Source organism: Eubalaena glacialis, chromosome 15 (genome assembly GCF_028564815.1).
Source record: "Eubalaena glacialis isolate mEubGla1 chromosome 15, mEubGla1.1.hap2.+ XY, whole genome shotgun sequence".
NCBI classification, from domain to species: domain Eukaryota; kingdom Metazoa; phylum Chordata; class Mammalia; order Artiodactyla; family Balaenidae; genus Eubalaena; species Eubalaena glacialis.
This window is the reverse complement of record NC_083730.1, coordinates 75859854-75881140: the sequence shown is the minus strand read 5'-3', so window position 1 is coordinate 75881140 and position 21287 is coordinate 75859854. Positions and strand designations below refer to the sequence as shown.

Here is a 21287-nt window from a genome sequence, read left to right as displayed (position 1 = left end):
CAAAAAGAAGCTTTGGGAATGTGGAGAGGGACAGCAAGGAGGCACCCTTGAGAAAGTACCCCTTTAATGTTAAAGTATCTGAAGGAGCAAGGGCTGGGATTACTGCAATCTCAGGCCTGCTGAGCATCCCACACAAGGATTGGGAACAAGGATGAAAGTCATAATTGATATGCCAAACTCATAGGAGAAGTTTAGAGTCTGTCCCAAGAAGCAGAGGCACCAGAGAAAGTCCACAGGATTTGGAACTGAAGGGTTAATCTACAGGGCCTGGTTCCCTATTTGCTGGTCGTACAACTTTGCAGAATATCCCCACGTTCTCAAGCCTCCCATTTCTCATAACTCAAATAAATACAGTTACAGATTCTTTTCTTGTATTTGATCAACCAAAATGAGGGGAACGTAAAGGCCAACTCAGAGTGGAGATTTATTATTAAACGAATACTTAATGTCTCAGTAATAGTGATTCTGAAGCCACAGTTTTGTCCATTTAGAACTCTGTGAATGTTTTCCTGGATGGCAACAGTATTTTGTCCCAGTTTATTGAGGTGTGCTTTGCATACAGTATACTGCACATACTGAAGGTTTGCAGTTTGATAAATTTGGACATACATCCTATAGTATAATAAAGATGGTGTCTGGTCTCTGTCCCTGGCTCCTGGCACAAAGCTTCAAAAATCCTTGGAATTTGCTGCATGCTAAGATAGCCTTTGTTAGGCCAAAGAGGTGACTCATTTTGGATCCCTGGATGGCTTTAGGATGGGAGTGAAAGGCCAACTGCAGGATTAGATGGTTGTAACTTCAAGCCAAAGTGACCTCCAGGGAGAGGGGAGGGGGCTGGAGATTGACTTCAGTCATTCAGCCAATGATTTGATTAATCGTGCCTACCTAATGAAACACCAGTAAAAACTCTGGACACCCGTACACATTGGAACCTCCAGGATGGCGAACACGTGGTGGGAGACTGATGTGTTAGGACTCCACAGGGAGGGGACATGGAAGGTCTGCATCCAGAACCCTCTTAGACCTCACCTGTGTGTATCCTTTATAATAAAACTGTAAGTGTAAGGATAGTGCTTCCCTTAGTTCTATGAATTGTTTCCAGGGAATTATTGAACCCCAGGGGTTGTGGGAACCCCTAAATATACAGCCAGTCCATCAGAAGTATGGGTGGCTAGGGATCCCCAAATTGCATCTAGTGTCTGATGGAAGGAGAGTCTTGTGGAGGACTTTGTCCTACCTTGTGGGATCTGATGCTAACTCTGGGTGGTGAGCATCAGACTCACATTAATGTATGCCCAGATTAGGGTGGGGAAACAGAGCATTTGGTGTCAGAAATGGGGGATCCACTACAAGGACCCTGACCCACTGAGACATGTGGTTTGGGAAGAGAAAGGATAAAAGGTTGGCGGGTGAGGATTTTTTCATTCCTGGGTGGCCACAAGGTCATTTACAGTATGGAATAGCAGTTGTGCTGCAGTCCCTTACTCAAAGGTGAACAATATAGTTTAGAGATGATGGACCCAGCTCCTGGGGTTTTGGCTCACTGGATGCATAAGAATTGTAAAATAACAAGAAAAAAGTTCAGTATGTAGTCCGCTGGTTACTGTTATCTGTAGTAGCTAAAACCGAACTGAAAGAAAGTTCTGAGTCAGATCTTGGTGTTGACAAAGCTCAGATTTTGGGCAGGAGAGAGGACCTCTGAGACCTCTGGTCATCAAAAAGGTAGTCCAAGTCGAGGATGGCAAAACGAAGAACTTACTGAAACCAGGAGGTAGAGTGTGCAGTTGTCTCATTTTCTGGATTGGTATCATCAGCTTCCTGAAAAACCTGTACTGAAATGGCACATGAGGGATTAATGTGGGGGCTGTGTCTTTGGCTTTGAAGGCTGCACAGTGGAAGAGTGTGTTTGCTCTGATCCAGGACCCACATCTCACTACGGAACGATCACAGAAGGCTGTGCATGATTCAGGCACACCAAAGGTTATTCCCAACAGCCTTGTGGGCTGGATAAAAGGCCCTGTGAAGTCTGTTTCCCCTGAGAAGAAAGACTGTCTGACTCCCCCTATAAATGCCAACTAGTACATCTCAGATGAAGCAGCTGAAATGCTTTGCACACAAGCCATGCCACACTGGCTTTATGGAGATCAGGATTTTAATCCACAGAGTATGCCCCTTACCCAAGACACGGTAAGTGCTGTGATTAAAGGGCCTCTTTTGCATGGACACGCCATGTAACCTAACTGCTGCCAAATCAAACAGCGCCCCAAAATGATTTATGAGATTTTTCTGTCTCAGTTTCCCCTTACGGGTCTTATAGATGCTAATTAAAAAATAGACTAACTTTAAACAATGGCAAAAGGCAGAAGGGAGAGTCAAGGGACTCATTCCAGCAGAATGGAAATCTTTGCATGGTTTTGAGGAATGGGATGAATAAAGCTGACCTTAATGGCATTGAAACAAAAGTCTTAATGGAGCACCATCAAAGGATGAGTGGACCAATGGGACGTGGGTCCTCAAACATGTCTTTCCACTCTATTTAACCCAGTTTGGAGCAATTTTAAAAGTCAGGAGGCAAAGACTACAGTGAGAAACCCAACTGGGAGTCACCTGGGATGACAGTCAAGCAGACTCACCTAGATAAAGACTGACAAAGGGGCCAGGGTATCTTGGCTCAAGGCTCTGCTGGGGGACCCAAAGCCTTATGCACATGAGTGGGTGGAATGATTGGGGAGGGAGGAAGGGAAGTTTCCTGGGCTCCTTGACAAAAGAACTTCATGAACTGTGTAGCACCCAAATCTGTGGGTGAGACAGGACCTCAAAGAGCCTACAATTAAACTGAGAAAATAACAGAAATGCATGAGTTAATCAGATTAAGGTAGAAAGTTTGGATGAAAACTGGAATGTTTATGCAGGCTCTGTGTGAAGTGGCTGTGTCTGTTTTACCTGAACATATTATGGGGATGGATATTGGGTCTGACAGGAATGTTTCCCTTGCCTGGCATAAAACAGAAGGCACATAAGTCCACCCTTCAAGCAATACTAATTGCTAAATGGGAAGCAGTAAAAATGTCAGAACCTACAGAGTATAAAATAGAAGCTTAAGTGTTGGTACAGACAAATTCTCGCTACAGTAGACCCATGTAGCGTGTAGACTGGGGTTTATGGCAAAACCCTGTGATCCCCTCCCAGTGACCACTGCTGGGATAACGGACTAGAGAATTTCCATATGAGGAGCAATTATTATCTTGCTATTGGACATTAACTGACTCTGCCCTACAACTGAAGGACATAAAATAATCTTGAAACCTGAAATACCCATAATATCTTGGGTGATAGTAGAGGGACACTCTAATAGGGAGGGCAAAGCCCAGATGAGTTCCATAATAAAATGGAAATGGTTTGCACAGGAGCATGCTGTGAGGGGATTGCAAAGACCTGTTCAGTGTATTCGTGGGCAAGTACACTCATTTTCTCTAGGACTGACTTTGGAATCACATGAAGAGCTACTGATTCCATTGCCACTTGGGACAGGGCCCTATAAACAGCTCGACTGACCAAAAAAGAGCGGCTTAGCTTTTAGATGACAGTTCCAAGATGAAGAGTTAGTTTCCTGTTTGGAAGACCATCACTCTGATCAAAGAAGGTAAAAATAAACTAGCTCCTTGCCCCTATATTGCATGCTGTTTGGGTTTTTACTGATGCATGGGTGGTGACCAATAGCTTGGCCATATGGTCAGGCCAAAAGGCAATGGAAAACTGGCCTATCAGAAGGATGCCCAGATGGGGCATGGCCCTATGGAAATCACTATGGAAATTTGAAGACTGAATTAAAGTAGGATATGTCAATGCCCATCAGAAAAACCAATCTTCAGATTTGTAAGATGACTGGAATCGATGAGTTTGGATATACTAATGTGCTTGCCTGAGGTGGCCTCCTCGGTCCACGGACTGTAGTAACGGACTGAATCTGCATGCATTCCTCTTGTACCCTCTGAGACACAAAATGCCAAGAAGAACTGTTCTGTCTGTCGACAAGAGAGACACAGACTGCTGATGGCCGTGGAGTGGATTCCCCAGGGGGAAAGCTGGCAAGTGGATTACACTGGACTAATGCTGGGGCCCCAGTGGGCTATACCTAAGTCCTGACAGGAACAGATACTGACTATGGGCTGGAGTGATGTTATCAGGTGGTACATGCCAATGCTCACACTACAACAAAAGAGTCAGAACAGAAGGTCCTGCACCGAGCAACACAATGCTCATCCTCAGAGGAATGGTTTGGTAGAGAACTGGAATAGGCAATTAAAGCATTGATTTGTCTAAAACAGGGGGAGATAAGAGGCATAACAGACTTGCTTATGTGCCCTCACAACAGTTTGCTCACACTCACCGTGACAGGCGCCAAAGGCATTTCCCCATTAGATAGATCCTTCTGCTTTTTTGGTGGATCTGAGGGAGAGGGCATGGGAGAGGATGCTGCTTTGACTATGCAGTTCTCCCCAATGGGGGAAGATGATGGTATGATTATATATTTTTCTTTTCCTCACCCATCACCTCAACTTTCTTCCCCTACCTGATGTAAATAGTAGTCACAGGACTGGGCTGCAACTACAATCAGAAGCAGGCACGGGTCCTAAGCAAGAAATTGTAACTCTACTTTTACATGTTTATGTCAATTTTCCTAAGGGCCTGATTGAGTGAGTCCTGCTTTCACTCCCTCAAGCCAAAATGGGGTTAATGGTGAATGCGCTTATATTGCCCAGTGGTAGAAATAGCCCATTCATTCTGTACGAATGGAGAGAAGCAGAAATAACAGCCGAAGGTAAAGGAATGAATACATGGGTTATGCAGAGAGGGAAATCCAATATTCTTCTAAAAAGGCCCTTAGCTCAATTATGCCAGATGCCTGAAAGGCTGAAGCCACATAGAGCTGAGACCACTCCTTCTTTTGGAACCTGACAATCTCAAACAGAAGCCTGCAAACCTGTGTGGCCCTGGCCCAGGAGACATTTGGTCATGTAATATGATGACGGGCTGGACTACTTATTCATAACTAAAAGGAACTCATTTTTCAGGTTACATCTATAATATTGACATGCGGTCTAACACTGGCATTGTTGGCAAGATTATAATACTGATACTGATAGTTAAATGTATTGGGAGATACATTTGAGTTAAAAACCTACTATCTGTACCCTACACTTGCTCCTCCAAATATGAGCTATATTCACATCAGTACTATTGCTGTACCTATTATGTAAATGCTACTCCAAATGTAGATGCTCAGACAGGTATGATCATTTTGCTATAAGGTAACCATGGTCAAAGACTAGGAGAGGGGAGGGCAGACAGAGATTGGCTTCAATCAATGGGCCAGTGTTTAAATCAATTATGCCTGCAGAGTGAAACCCCAATAAAAATTACGGACACTGAAGCGCGGTGGAGTTTTTTGTTTGGGGAACAGACAGATGTGCTGGGACGGTGACGTGCCTGACTCCACGGGGAGAGGGGATGGGAGCTCTGCTTCCAGGACCCCCCAGGCCTCGCCCTATGTGTATCCTTTATAATAAAACTGTAATAACAAGTATAGCACTTTCTTGAGTTTTTTGAGTCATTTATAGCAAATTATCAAACCTGAGGGGGTCATGGGAACCCCTGAATTTATAGCCAGTCTTTTGGAAGTTTGGGTTGCCTGGGAACCCACAAAATGTGGCTGGTATCTGAAGAAACGGCAGTCATATGGAGGACTTTGTCCTTAACTTGTGGGATCTGATAGTAACTCTTGGTGGTTAGCGTCAGAATGACATTGCAGTGCACCTAACACATATATCCGTGAGGCAATGGCAATGGGATATTTTACTGAGAAAGTTGACACCTGCAGTTTTGCTGTGTAAAAGGAATATAGGGGAAAGACACACACACGCACACACACACAAAACTGCACCACACAAACTCACATACAGACACACCCCACCCCCTAGGACACAAACCTGTACCATCTAAAGGGATTACAATGGCTTGCAGAAACACGGCCAAAGTTCTTTACCTAGAAAAGTCACCTATATCCTCCTGTTTGACTAGATATCTAAGGGCTTGAGATTCTATAATTGTCAGAATCATAAAGATCTTTTAAATATTTTAAAAATTAAATGTAGAACTAAAAACATGGAAAGGAATCACAGATGATCAGAAATGTCCAGGCAGATTATTAAAGGAAACAACTGAACTACTAGAAGTGAAAAATACAGAAATTAAAATTAAAAACTCATTTAATGAGCTATAGCAGAAGATTAGAGATAGGTGAAGAAATAAACATAGAAATGGACATTAGGTCTGACATATTTTCCCAATTCAGTATACAAAGAAATGGAATGTTCAAATAAAGAGGTAAAACAATATGAAACACAGAATGAGAAGCTCTGATAATCTTCCAACTTTATTCCAAGGAGAAAATGAAGAGAATGGGAGAAAGAAAACACTGGAAGTAATCACGGCTGAGCATTTCCTAGATTTGATAAAAATATGTGAATTCTCACCTTCAGAAAGCAGGATGAAAACCCTAGCACGTGAATCAATAAAAAATCCACGTAGAGCTATATTGCGGTGCATCTCAAGAAAAACAAATGGAGCGACGAGAAAGGGCTATTCTTATCCCGTAAGAACAACCAGCAGAAGTACAAACAAAAGGAACTGAAATAACACTTTCATATGTTAAGATTCAAAAGAAGATCAGTGTAGAATTATAGACTTTTACTTGTATTCAAATCACAGTGAAAAGAAACAGTAAAGATGATTTTTCAGAGACAAACTGAGGTAATTAAAGGGACAATGATCTCAGAATGAAAGTTTGAGATGTTGGGATGTTCAGTGAAGACTGGTGAGCAGAAATGAAGTACTCACCAAATGAAATAATAGTATTTTCCAAATTGGGAGTTAAAAAAAAAAAGAAGCAAACTACTAGACAAAAGTAACATGTAGGGTGAGAAGGATGGCAATCAGATTTGAAGAGTTCTCATTTTGTTCAGAGTGAGGTAGGCACAAACATTGTAAGCTAATTCTGCATGTTAAACTTTTAAGAGTAACTTTAAATACACAAAAGTACTATGGTAAAAATTACAGTTGGTCAATCCAAAAGAAAAAAGAAAAGGAGAAAGGAAGCATCAAACCATCAGGACAAATAGCAAAAAACATAGTAGAAATAAATACAAATATATCAAAATTATAATAGAAATAAATACGAATATAAAAATATTCACTCATACTAAATTTAAATGGGCTTAACATGAGAGTTAAAAAGCTTGTATCCAGATTAGATAAACCATACAAGACATGACTACATATAAGTACACATACATACTTTTGATTAAAATGTTGGGAAGTTATACTAGGCAAACATTAGCGAAAGAGAAAGATTATTGAAGCTACATGAATAAATAGCAAACTAAATATGGTTGGAGACCAAAAGCACTGTTTTGTCTTTAGAAGGTCAATACATAAAAATAAATTGTGTGATTCAAAAAAAAGAATCGTAATTCTCAACTCCAACACCAACTAGCTTGGACAAATCACTTTCCTTCTCTGGGCTTCATTTTCCAGATACAACCCTTGGGGATAACAGCACCCATAGCTTGGTGGTGGTGAATGAAGGGACACAGTGAGTCCCCTATAGTAAGTGAAGTAACAGACGGCTTGTGTGATGGAGAATGAGCTCTTTGGGGGCAGGGATGGCTCCTACTCTCCCACCCGCCCCTCGGGCCCCACTCAGTGCCAGGCACACAGTAGGTGCTCAGATGCCCAAAGGAAATGAATCTTGTTTCAGTTCTTTGTGCTGCAGCCCCAGAGAGCCAGCGCCAGCTCCTGAGCGCCCTCCCCTCCCAGGCCAACTCTCCTGTGTTTTTCCATCCCATTTCCGATGAGGTGGAGACAGAGCACCAGCCCTGCCCCTGCCTCAGGTGGGGTGGAGGTGGGGTGGCAGCTGCTCCTCCAGGGCACACCTCCCAGTGGAGGCTGGCAAGGAGGGAGGAGGGAGGGGGAGAGGAAGTCCCTCCAGAGTTAGCCCTGCTTTCCCAGGGGCCCAAGGTCCTCAGACAGCAGAGTGAGGCTTCAAGCCCAGCGCCCCTACTCCTAGCTGTGAGACTGTGGACATGTCACCTCACCTCTCTGAGCCTCCCTTCCTGTACAATGGGGCTGCTGATGATACTGGCAGCCCCTTAGGATTGTGGGGAAGGTGGTGAAGTATGGAGCATACCATTGGCACTCCATAAATGCACCAGGCACTGCTGTCTCTCATTTTTTACAGTACAGCTCTTGTCTTCCACAGATGGAGAAACTGAGATCCACAGAGGGCCAGTGTCTTGTCCAATGTCGCTGAGCCTATACCTTGCTGGTTCCAGCTCTGGCCTTAGCCATTCTCCCTGTGCAACCCCAAACAACCAGCAGGGCTGGGCCTCTGGGTAGACCAGGCAGGGGTCTCCTGAGCTGAGGGAGTGGGGAGGGTGTGGCGTGGAGGAGAGCATCAACAGTAATACCGCCTTGCTGAGGGCCTTACTTGTATTCTCATTAAATCCTCAAAAAGCTATGAAAGCGGTGTTACTGTCATCTTCATTTTACAGATGAGGAAATTGAGGCTCAGAGAGGTGAAGCCACTTGCTCAAATCACACAGTGGTGGGAAGAAGGGTCTTACTTAACCCCAGCCCCAGATCTATTTGTTGAATGAAGGAAGAGACAGTGGATGATCTGGGGACATACAGTGAATTCTTGGTTTGGGGGAGTTCAGCCTGCCTCCCCCAACCCTGAAATGGTGAAGGGCTACAATGCCAGCATCTTCTGGGCTTCTGGCTCTTTTGAAGCTCTCAGAGCTCCAGAAGAGGACAGCCCTAACCTCACCCCACTCCCCATGCCCACCTCTAGTTGGCAGAAGCCTCCCCTGCACAAGCTCAGCCCCAAGGAGCAGCAGCAGGGCAGCATTTAGAACTGCAGGGGCCACACCCACACGGCACCTGCCCAACCAACCTCTGCTCTGTGCAACCAGGCAACGTTCAGAGGCCCATCAGTGTTTCTCCCCAGGACTGCTCCAGCTCCAGCTCCAGCCATGGACCTGGAGCCTTAGCACCTGGTCCCATTGTATATGTTGTCTCCTCCAAGCCTGGCACCTCCCTCCACCCCCCAGTCTCCTACAGCCCTCCAGGCTCCAGGAGGAGGGTCCTGGCTGTGGGCCCCATGTGCCTGCAGGCCTCCAGGTGCACTGTTTGCAGTGCACCCTCAAGGAGACACAGGGAGGTGTCTCAGCCTCTGATTCCCCAAGTGGGAAGGCCAGTCCCAAAGTCTCATAGGAAGAAAGCAGAATCCCCCACCTGAAAAGATATTCACAGTAAGCCTCCCAGGAGGTGCTGTGACCCCATTTTATGTGAAAACTGAGAGTCACGAGTGAGTGGATGAGAGTTTCGGAAATGGAAACTGGAGTCTCCCACCCCCTGTCTTATCAGTAACTGGCCCTGCTTCATGGGGCTGGGGATGTCAGAAGGGGCCTCACCCTGATGATGTAGTGGAAAGAGACTGAACTGTGGCTCCACGGTTTCAAACAAACCTCACTTTCTTCAGTCTGTAAAATGGGAGGATAAGGTTTCTGTATCAGTTTTCTAGTGCCGTGTAACAAACCATCCCAAAGTGTAGTGATGGGGTCCTAAGTAGCAATAAAAATAATAGCAATTATTTGTTCATAGTAGGAACTCAAAACGTGTTACATTAACAATTCTCATTTTATAGATGAGGATCAGAAAAGTTGAATAACTTACCCAGGGTCACACAGCTAATTAGTGGAAGAGCTGGAATTTGCACCCAGGGCTATCTGATTCCCAAGCTCACGTTCACGCCTGCTATCCTCTGCAGCTGTGCCAGAGCGTGTTATTCAGTTCCAACATTAACAGGGATTAATCATTTACAGTACTTATTCTGGGTTGCAAGCCCTGTTTCTCCCTTCTGACCCTTTCCCTCATCGTTCTCAGACAATGAGATTGTCTGGCCACATTTCAAAGAAGCCAGTTGACTGGTCTGCTTCTCATCTATATCCCAGGGTCAAGGGCAGTTGATCCAGGCACAAAGTAGAAACCAGGGGTAATTAGTCTGAATAAGTCACCCACCCATACCTGCAAAGACTGAGTAAATAAACTCGACTTCCACTCTCTCCAGGCTGTAATGAGGCACTCCAACCCCCTTCTGGCGGGACAGGGGTATGGTGGTGCCAGAGAAGGCTGAGTATGGAGTCAGGACTTTCATCCCTGCCAGATGATGAGGAAGTCCTCCACTCCTCAGTGTCAGTGGATTTTGGAGAGAGCCTGGACTTCCAACAACACCCAGACATAAAGAGGTGGCCTCCCTCTCCCCACTGGGGTGATGTCAGAGGAGGCTTTTACCACCACTCAGTGTTACTGAGGCCACTCTCCCTACCCTTGATGTCAGTGAGGTCACATGGGGAGCACTAATGAGGTACTCATACCCCTCCCTCCCACCGACGTATCACTGGAGCCCTAGTGGGGAGCTGGAACTCCACTCTCCTGTCCCATCCTGACCAGCAGTAAGGAGAACCTCAGCCCTCGAGAGTTAATGGAGGCCAACTGGGAGACCTGGATTCCACACTCAACTAGCAGTAATGAGGCAAGACCCTCTTCCCCTTGAGCAGGGTCAGAAAATCCAGCTAGAACAGAACATTTAAATAAGATCCAGAGTCTCATCATACTCATAATGTCCAGGTTTCAATAGATAATTACTCATCACATCAAGAACTGGGAAGATTTCAAACGGACTGAACAAAGACAATCAGTAGGTGCCCACACTGATGTGACAGGGGTGTTGAAGTATCTGACAAGGATTTTAAAGCAGCCATCGTAAAAATCCTCAAATAATCAATTAAGAATATACTTGAAATCAATGAAAAAATAGAAAATCTCAGCAAAGAAAAAGAAGATATAATGAAGAACCAAATGAAAAGTTTAGAACTGAAAAATACAATAATGAAAAATTAAAAGAAATTAATGGGTGGGTTTAAGATTAGGATAATGGAGACACAGAGAAATATCAATGACCTTGAAGGCACAGCAATAGAAATTACCCCGTCTGCAGTCAAATGCTCTACCACTGAGCTATACCCCCAGAAATTACCCCAACTGAACAACAGAAAGACAACAGACTGAACAACAATGAACATAGTCTCAGGGACATGTTATATTCACATCATCAGAGTCCCGGAAGAAGAAAAAGAAGGCGGGGTGAATAAGTACTTGAAAAAATAATGGCTGAAAAGTTCTCAAATTTGACAAAAGACACAAACCTATAGATTCAAGAAGCTGCGTGAACTTCAAGCTGAACAAACCCAAAGAAATGCACACCAAGACACATCGTAGTCAGATTTCTGAGAACCAATGACAGAGAAAACAGTCTGGAAAGCAGTGAAAGAGAAATGACACACTATTTATCAGTGAAAAACTAAGTGATGGCGAATTTCTCATCAAAAATCATGCGAGCCAGAAGAAAGTGGCACACCATTTCTTGAGTACTGAAAAATAAGAACTGTCAACCTAGAATCCTAGATCTAGTGAAAATGTCCCTTAGGAATGTATGGGAAATGAAAACATTCTCAGATGAAGGAAAGGAAGAATAAAAGCACTTTATTTGCAGGCGCCTTGATTGTCTATAGAGAAAAATCCCAAGGAATCTACCAAAAAAGAAAAACCAACACAAAACAAACAAAAAAACCACAACAACCCAGAGAACAACAAAACTCTAGAATAAATAAGTGACTTCAGTGGTTTGCAAGATAGACATAAACTTACATAAAGATTAATTAAAATCAATTACATTTCAATAAACTACTATCAAAAATCCAGAAATAACAAAAATAAAATCACTGTATCAATAAAAGAGTAATTAGGAGGAGGTGATCAGTTTATCCTGCACATAAGAACAGTCTGTGAGCTGGAAGCATTCAGACCCACAGTGGAATGAAGCTCAGAGTTACATTGCTATAGAACTGCTTATACAGTGAAAATGCAGAAGCTGTTTATTCTTTACAAAGGTTGTTTATAGCATTGGGGTTTTTCCTAATGACAGGGGATTAGTTAAAAGCGGTTATCTTATTCCAATTTTGGAAAACAGTTTGTTTCATTTATGATTTTCAGAGGCATTTACAAGAAACAACCCAAGTTGAGTTTTGGTTACACAGCAGGATAAGCTCAACTAAGTATCACTTATGTGGCTTAACAGGTTTTGTCTACTCAAGAGAATTTTCAAGTCCAGCCTCCATTTTGTATTTAATTTTAACACCAGCAATGAACACACGGACAAAATTAAAAAATATTGATACAATTAACATTTACAACAGCTGAAAAAAAGAGAAATTCTTAGGTGTATTTCTAATAAAACATACACAGGACTTGCATGCTGAAAACCAAACAACACTGTGAAAGAAATCAAAGAAGATGTAGACAAAGGAAGCTGCATACCATGGTCATGAATCGAAAGAGTCAACCTAGTAAACATATCAACTGCCTATGGACGATTTACAGGTTTAATGTAATTCCTATTGAAATACCAGCAAGATTTTTATCGTTATAGATGAGATTATTACAATATTTATATGGAAAAGCAAAGGAACTAGAATAGCTAAAACAAAATTTTTTTTAAAGAAGAAAATGGGAGGAATCAGTCACCTGATTTCACAACTTATTTTATAGGTACAGTAATCAAGACTTTGTGGTATTGACAGAAGAACAGGTGCATAGATCAATGCAAAATGATAGATAACTCAGAAATAGACCCATAGCAATATTCCCAACTGAGTTTTGACAAAGGGCCAAAAGCAATTAATGGATGAAAGATGTTCCTTTTCCAGAAATGATGCTGGAGCAATTGGACATCCAAAAAAAAAAAAAAACAACTACAACCTAAGTGTCACATGATATACAAAAAGTAATCAAAATGGATCACAGATATAAATGTAAAACTATAAAACTTTTTGGAAAAACTTCTGGAAGAAAATCTTTAAGATGTGAGGCTAGGGCTTCCCTGGTGGTGCAGTGGTTGAGAATCTGCCTGCCAATGCAGGGGACACGGGTTCGAGCCCTGGTCTGGGAAGATCCCACATGCCGCGGAGCAACTGGGCCCGTGAGCCACAACTACTGAGCCTGCGCGTCTGGAGCCTGTGCTCCGCAACAAGAGAGGCCGCGACAGTGAGAGGCCCGCGCACCGCGATGGAGTGGCCCCCGCTCGCCACAACTAAAGAAAGCCCTCGCACAGAAACGAAGACCCAACACGGCCAAAAATTAATTAATTAATTAATTAATTAAAAAATAAAAATAAAAAAAGATGTGAGGCTAGGCAGAGGCTTAGAACTGACACACCCAAAGCATAAACCTTAAAAGGAAAAACTAATAAACTGGACTTCATCAAAATTAAAATATTTTGCTCTGTGACCTTGTTAAGAGGAGGAAATAAACTGTAGATTGAGAGAAAATATTAGCAACAAACATCCAAAAAAGCAGTATTGTCTAAATATGTAAAGAACTCTAGACATATCAGACATTACACTGAAGAACTGACAAGTACAGATTCTTTTAAAGCATAGATGTTTCTAATTAAAAAATCTTATAATGCTTTAGGTCATAAGGAAAGTCTCAGTAGATTCCAAAGACTCAGCATCATACAAACACATCATCTGTGTATAAAATAACTCTCAAATATCAACAATAAAAAACAAACACCCCAATTTTAAAATTGGTAAAAGACCCAAAGAGTCATTTCACCAAAGAGGAATTTACAGAGAAAAAATAATTTTTGACATTCATTAGCCATCAGGGATGAAAACCACAATGAGATACCACTATATATCTATCAGAACGGCTAAAATAAAAAATAGTGAGAACACCAAATTTTGCTGAGGTTGGAGAGAATCTGGATCATTCATAGATTGCTGGTAGAATGTAAAATGGTACAGCCACTCCAGGAAACATTTGGGCAGTTTTTACCGGTAAACTAAACATGCCCCAGCAATTGTGCATCTCTTTTTTTCCCAGAGACATGAAGACTTACGTTTACACAGAAACCTTGTACATGGATGTTTATAGCAGCTATATTCATAATAGCTAAAAACTAGAAAGAACCCACATGTCCTTCAGTGGGTGAAAGGCTAAACTAACTGTAGAACGTCCATACTACCGAATAGTAGTTAGCCATAAAGAGGAAGAGACTATTTATTTACCTAACATCTTGGATGAACCTTCAGAGAATTACGTGAGTGAAAAAAGCCAATCTCAAAAGGACTGTATGGTGTATTTACACAACATTCTTGCAACTACAGAGAAAAAAAAGTAGTGGAATCCAGGGGTTAAGGAGAGGCTGCATGGAGAAGGGAAGGGGATGTGGGAATTAAAGGGATATGAGGGACCCTTGTAGTGATGGATCAATTCTGTATCCTGACTGGACCAATGTCAATATCCAGGTTGTGACATTGTACTATTGTTTTGCAAGATGTTACCATTAGGGGAAACTGGGTCAAAGATCCATGGGATCTCTTTGTATTATGTCTCACAACTGCGTGTGAATCGACAGTGATCTCAAAATAAAAACTTTGATTACAAAAAAATGAGGCATCTCATTCGCAGCGGGATCATTCGGTACTTTTCCAGCCCCCTGTTTTCCAGAAGGAAGCACCCCCATTGCAGTGAGACTCCAAGATTATTAAAGTAGGATTAATTTGAATATTCTCCAAGCTTTGTCCACGTCTATCACTCAGTGAGGCGTCCTGCCTACTCAAATTACTCTACGGGCTTCTACTCTCTCATTTATTTCATATTATTATTCGTTAATGCATCCTAAGGACTAACTGACTCACCTTCCAGGGTCCAGGACTGTTGAGGAGATTTCGGGTGATTACGCAAATAAAGCACTCAGCGTAGCATCTGGCACATATAAGTAGAGCTTAATGTTAGTCATAAAGGGCAAAGTCTGGCTGGGGAAAGCCTGCTGGGACTCCATTTGGGCCCAACCTTCCTCCTTGGCACACCGGCCTCCCTCAGACAGACAAGAGGCGGCGCAAAATGGCGCGGGTCTCAGCGGAGGAACTGGCCTTCTCTCCGGGATGCGGGCGGGGCGGGGTGGGGCGGGGGCGGGGACGCCCCAGTCCAGCCCCAGTCAGGAGGCCCTGGTTGGACACGGTGTTGAGGGGGCGGGGCCTCAGCGCAGGGCGTGGTCTGCATTGCCCATGCTTTTTCGTCCAGGCCCTCAGCAGGGAGGAGGCAGAGGTACCGCTTCAAAGTAGCCCACCTAGAGTCTGTCATACAGAGTGAAGTAAGTCAGAAAGAGAAAAACAAATACGGTATGCTAACACATATATATGGAATCTAAAAAAGAAAAAAAAAGTTTCTGAAGAGCCTAGGGGCAGGACAGGAATAAAGACGCAGACGGAGAGAATGGACTTGAGGACATGGGGAGGGGGAAGGGTAAGCTGGGACGAAGTGAGAGAGTGGTATGGACATATATACACTACCAAATGTAAAATAGCTAGCTAGTGCGAAGCAGCCGCATAGCACAGGGAGATCAGCTCGGGGCTTTGTGACCACCTAGAGCGGTGGGATAGGGAGGGTGGGAGGGAGACGCAAGAGGGAGGGGATATGGGGATGTATGTATACGTAGAGCTGATTCACTTTGTTTTTAAGCAGAAACTAGCACACCATTGTAAAGCACTTATACTCCAATAAAGATGTTTAAAAAAAAAAATCTCCTGACAAAAAAATAAAATAAAATAAAGTAGCTGAGGCTTCACAGACAACGCCTCAGGCATCTTGGCCCTGGTGAACGGAAAGCGCTGAGGGGAGTGTATTGTGGTGAATGATAGTCCTGTGAACTGAGGGTTGAACAAAAACCGGTATAAAGGACAGGTACACACCTTTTGACAAATGCGAAATGTCTTTGTTTTTGAATGCCCTTGGAACGTTCTACATTAAAGCCTGATAATTTTACTTCTCTAAATTTTTAAAAAACTTTTTTATTGAAGTGCAGTTGATGTATAATAAATACTATATAAGTTACAGGTGTACAATATAGTGATTCACAACTTTTAAAGGTTATACTCCATTTATAGTTATTCTAGAATATTGCCTATATTTCCTGTATTGTGCAATGTATCCTTGTAGCTTATTTTATACATAATAGTTTGTACCTCTTACTCCCCTACTTCTATCTTGCTGCTCCCCCCTTTCCCACTGGTAACCATCAATTTGTTCTCTATATCTGTGATTCTGTTTCTTTTTTTGTTATATTCACTAGTTTGTTGTATTTTTTAGATTCCATATTTAAGTGATATCATATATTTGTCTTTCTCTGCCTGACTTATTTCATCCAGCGCAATACCCTCCAAGTCCATCCATGTTGTTGCAAACGGTTCTTTCTTTTTTTATGGCTGAGTAGTATTCCAGTATTCCTGCACGTACATACCACGTCATCTTTATCCGTTCATCTGTAGACAGACACTTAGGCTGCCCCCATGTCCTGGCAGCTGTGAACAGTGCTGCTGTGAACACCCAGGTGCATGCATCTTTCCAAGCCTGATGAATTTTAATAGATACATGGCCATGAAATATCACTGCATGCAGTGTTGAATTTTTCATGATTATTGGTTAGTTTGCCTGCTGGTTGCACTGATCTGCATTTATGTCTGTTATTTTATACATGGTTTAGAATTAGATTCAGGGTCAACAAATACAGTAGCCTTTTTAACACACTTTTGATTCTTCTGAGTTTTATCCTTAAGCATCTGTCACTTCCTGGAATCCACTCCAACCAGGAGGAAGAGAGGCATTCCAATGCCTATGAAATGGAATCTGAGTTTTTAAAACTACAAATTTGCATGATTCAGTTCTTCATGATTGCAAAACATTTATTTCTTGATATTTTGGTTTTTCAAAAACTGGTGCTTTCGAAAGAGATGTTAATTGAGCTGTTTTAATTTGACATCATTTTGACGTCAGTAATAATTTGGATAGCAGTAGTGAATTTGGGTCCAATTTCATATTCAGGGTGTAGGTTCATGTAATCAAAACTTTTCCACTTATTTTCAATTTGATAACTTCCCTGTGTTACCCTCTCCCTGAGTTATGATAATTCTTTTCTGACACTTTTGAATATGTTTTATTAAACTTTAGGTGACTTTTTTTTTTTTTTGGTAAATTAAAACATGGAAATCCTCATGAGTATTTCAGTATGTCATATTGCATTGAACGTTAACTAAAAGAATTCCTCTGGGGTTTCATTGCCCTCGTTTTGGTCCTTTAAACTGAGTGAACAAGATTCTGTACTCTCTTCTGGGGGCTTACTTTATGTGTTGGCAATACATAATGCAGTCTTTTAATCATTGTAACAGCTTTATTGAGATACAGTTCACTTACAAGTCACACTTTAAGGTGTGAAATACGTCATTTTTTAGAATATTTACAGAATGCTGCAATATCACCACAATCAATTTTAGAAGCTTTACATAATTCCCCCCAAAGAAATACCTTACTCATTAGCAGACAATCCCTATTTCCCCTAACCCCTAAGGCCTAGGCAAACACTAATTTACTCTGTATTTCTGTGGATTTACTTATTTTGAACATTTCATATAAATGGAATAACGCAATGTATGACCTCTTGTGTCAGGCTTCTTGGCTTAGTGTAACGTTTTCAAGATCCATCCATATTGTAGTGTGTATCAGTACTTGATTTATTCTTTATTGCTGAATAATATTCCGTTGTATAGATAGAGCACAGTTTACTTATCCATTCCTCAGTTGATGGACGTTTGGGTTGTTTATACTTTTTGGCTATTATGAGGAATGCTGCTGTGAACATTCATGTACAGGGTGTTGCGTGAACATACGCTTTTATTGCTTTTGAGTGTATACCCAGGAGTGAAATTGCTGGGCCATATGGTAAATCTCCGTTTCACTGTTTGAATACCTGCAAGACTTTTTTCCAAAGTGATTGCACCATTTTACATTCCTGCCAGCAGTATGTGAGGGTTCCAATTTCTCCACATCCTCACCAATACTTATCATCTGTCTTCTTGATTATAGCCATCCTATGGGTGTGAAATGATATCTCATTGTGGTATTGATTTGTATTTCTCTGATGGCTAATGTTGTATTACATCCTTTCATGTGCTTAAGGGCCATTTGTCTATCTTCTTTGGAGAAATGTCTGTTCAACTCATTTTCCCATTTAAAAAATCAGGTTATATGTCTTTTATAACTGAGTTGTAATAGTTCTTAAATATTCTAGATTTATTTTATCAGGCATATGAGTTGCAATTTTTTCTTTATATTGGGGGTTGTCTTTTCACTTTCTTAATGGTGTCCTTTGAATCACAACAGTTTTACATTTTAGTGATGTGTCATTTATGCATAAGGGAGTCTTACTGGCTGGGAATTATTTAGACATTAAATCACATCCTCATCAGTATTTTGGTTATATAAATTAAAAGCTAAATGTGAAAGGGTTAGGGAAAGATTTGAATTAGTTCATTTCAAAATTTGCTATAGATGCTAAAGAACTCATCAGGGACATGTCATTCCCCTGTTCAAATATTTCTTTTTTTTTTTTTTCTTATTTACAATGTTGTGTTTAATTTCTGCTGTACAGCAAAGTGACTCAGTTATACACATGTATAGTCTTTTTCATATTATTTTCCATTATGGTTTATCACAGGATATTGAATATAGTTCCCTGTGCTATACAGTAGGACCTTGTTTTTTATCCGTCCTATATATAATAGTTTGCATCTTCTAATCCCAAACTCCCAATCCTTCCCTCCCTCACCCTCCCCTTGTCAACCGTAAGTCTTTTCTCTGTATTTGTGAGTCTGTTTTTGTTTCGTAGATATGTTCATTTGCGTTGTATTTTAGATTCCACATATAAGTGATATCATATGGTACCCTGTTCAAATATTTCTTGATTATCCTTTTAATGTCCATGTGATTAGTAATAATAGTCCCTCTCTCACTTCTGATATTAGTAATTTGTGCCTTCTCTCTATTTTTTTTAAAAGTTCGCCTAGCTAGTTTATCAATTTTTTAAAATCTTTTCAAAGAACTAGTTTTGGTTTTAATGATTTCTCTATTGATTTCCCATTTTTTCAATTTCATTAATTTCTGCTGTAATTTGTATTATTTCTTCTTTTTTGCTTTGGGCTTAACGTTGTTCTTCTTCCTCTAAGCATTGTTTCAGATCTTTCTTTTTTCTAATATATGCATTTAATGCTATAAATGTCCCTCTAAGTGCTGCTTTTACTGCATTTCATAAATTTTGATAAGTTGTATGTTTATATTCATTTTCATTTAGTGAAAAATATGTGAAATTTCTCTGGAGACTTTTTTTTTGATCCATGTGTCATTTAATCTCCAAATATTGGGGCATTTTGCAGGTATTTTTCTGTTTTTGTTTTCTACTTTAAAGTTGTGTGGTTTTTTGTTTTTTGTTTTTGGGTTTGAGAACATATTTTGTATAATTCATATTGTTTTAAGTTTTTTGAGGTGTGAGGTTTTTTTTACCCAGAATGTGGCCTATCTGGTGAATGTTTCATATCAGCTTGAGAAGACTGTATTCTGTTGTTGTTGGACGTAGTATTTTATTAATGTTAATTAGATCTAGTGGATTGATGATGCTGTTCTGTTCATCCTTACTGATTTTCTGCCTCCTGCATCTACTCGTTACTGAAAGAGCAGTGTTTAGTGCTACAATAGTAGATTTGTCTATTTTTATGTCTATCCAATATGATAGTGGACTTGTCTCTTTCTCCTTGAAATTTTTAAAAATTAATTAATTTATTTATTTATTTTTGGCTGTGTTGGGTCTTCGTTGCTGCGTGCGGGCTTTCTCTAGTTGCGGTGAGTGGGGGCTACTCTTCATTGTGGTGCGCAGGCTTCTCAATGCCGTGGCTTCTCTTGTTGCGGAGCATGGGCTCTAGGCACGCAGGCTTGCTTCAGTAGTTGTGGCGCACGGGCTCAGTAGTTGTGGTGCACGGGCTTAGTTGCTCCATGGCATGTGGGATCTTCCCAGACCAGGGCTTGAACCCATGTCCCCTGCATTGGCAGGCGGATTCTTAACTACTGTGCCACCAGGGAAGTCCCATTATTTTCCTTTTCCTTCTCTGAAGAACTTCTTTTAACATTTCTTTCTTTCTTCCTTTCTTCCTTCCTTTCTTTCTTTTCTTTTCTTCCTTCCTTCCTTCCTCCCTCCCTCCCTCCCTCTCTCTCTCTCTCTCCCTCTCTTTCTTTCTTTCTTTCTCTTTCTTCTTTTGGTAGTCCCTTTACACAAATGTTACACCTGTTATAATTGTTCCGCAGTTCCTTGATATTCTTTTCTATTTTCCTCAGTCTTTTTTTCTCTTGTTTTTTAGTTTGAGAAATTTCTGTTGCCCTATCTTCAAGCTCACTGATTCTTTCCTCAGTCATATCCAGTCTACTCAGGAGCTCATAAAAAGCATTCTCCATTTCTGTTACAGTGTTTTCAACTTCTACCATTCCCTTTGATTTTTTCTTAGAATTTCTGTCTCTCTGCTCACACTGCCCATCCGTTCTTACATACTGTCCAGTTCTTCCATTGGAGCCCTTATCATATTAATTTTACTTATTTTAAATTCCCAGTCTAGTAATTCCAAAATCTCTGTCATATCCCAGTCTGGTTCTGATGCTTGCTCTTCAAACTTTTTTTTCTCTTTTTTTGCCTTTGAGTATGGCTTCTAATTTTTGGTTGAAAGCTAGACATAATGTACTGGGTAAAAACAACTGAGGTAAATAGGTCTTTAATGTGAGTTTTTATGTTCTAGGGATTAAATTGTTTACCATTTGTTGCTAGTCATAGGTGCCAGAAGCTATCGTTTCTTCTGGGGTCCTTTGTTTTTTTCAGGGGTTTCTTTTTTTCAGTTTATTTTGTGTTCCCTGTTCTCTTTGGGTTTTCCTTGAGACTTCTTCATTAAGATCTGAGACTTGCAGTTCTTTCTGTTGAAATCCCATTTTGATACAGGAGCCCTATTAATGCAGTGGAAGGGGAATGTAGGGGAAGGGGAAGTGTCTACAGTTCTGTCATTAGATCTCAGCCTGTGTCCCTGGGATTTAACCTTTACAGGTGCTTTTCAAATTATTTTTCCCATTAGGTAAGAGAATGCTAGAGGGAGCTGGAGTTGAGTATTTCTTTTCCTCCACATGGAAAGCTCAAGAGGACTAGATTTGGGGACTTCCTTTTTCCAGGCTAGTTATGA

The 21287-nt window shown here is 41.3% G+C and overlaps 1 long non-coding RNA gene across 1 annotated transcript in view; it reads right to left on the bottom strand.

The window, feature by feature from the left end:
* LOC133075363 (uncharacterized) overlaps window positions 1–15073 on the bottom strand; it is a 33992-nt gene extending 18919 nt beyond the window's left edge. Inside the window, exon 1 of the long non-coding RNA XR_009697353.1 lies at window positions 14886–15073. This is a non-coding gene — a long non-coding RNA (uncharacterized LOC133075363). The remainder of the gene's footprint in view (window positions 1–14885) is intronic.
* Between the last annotated feature and the right edge of the window lie 6214 nt (window positions 15074–21287).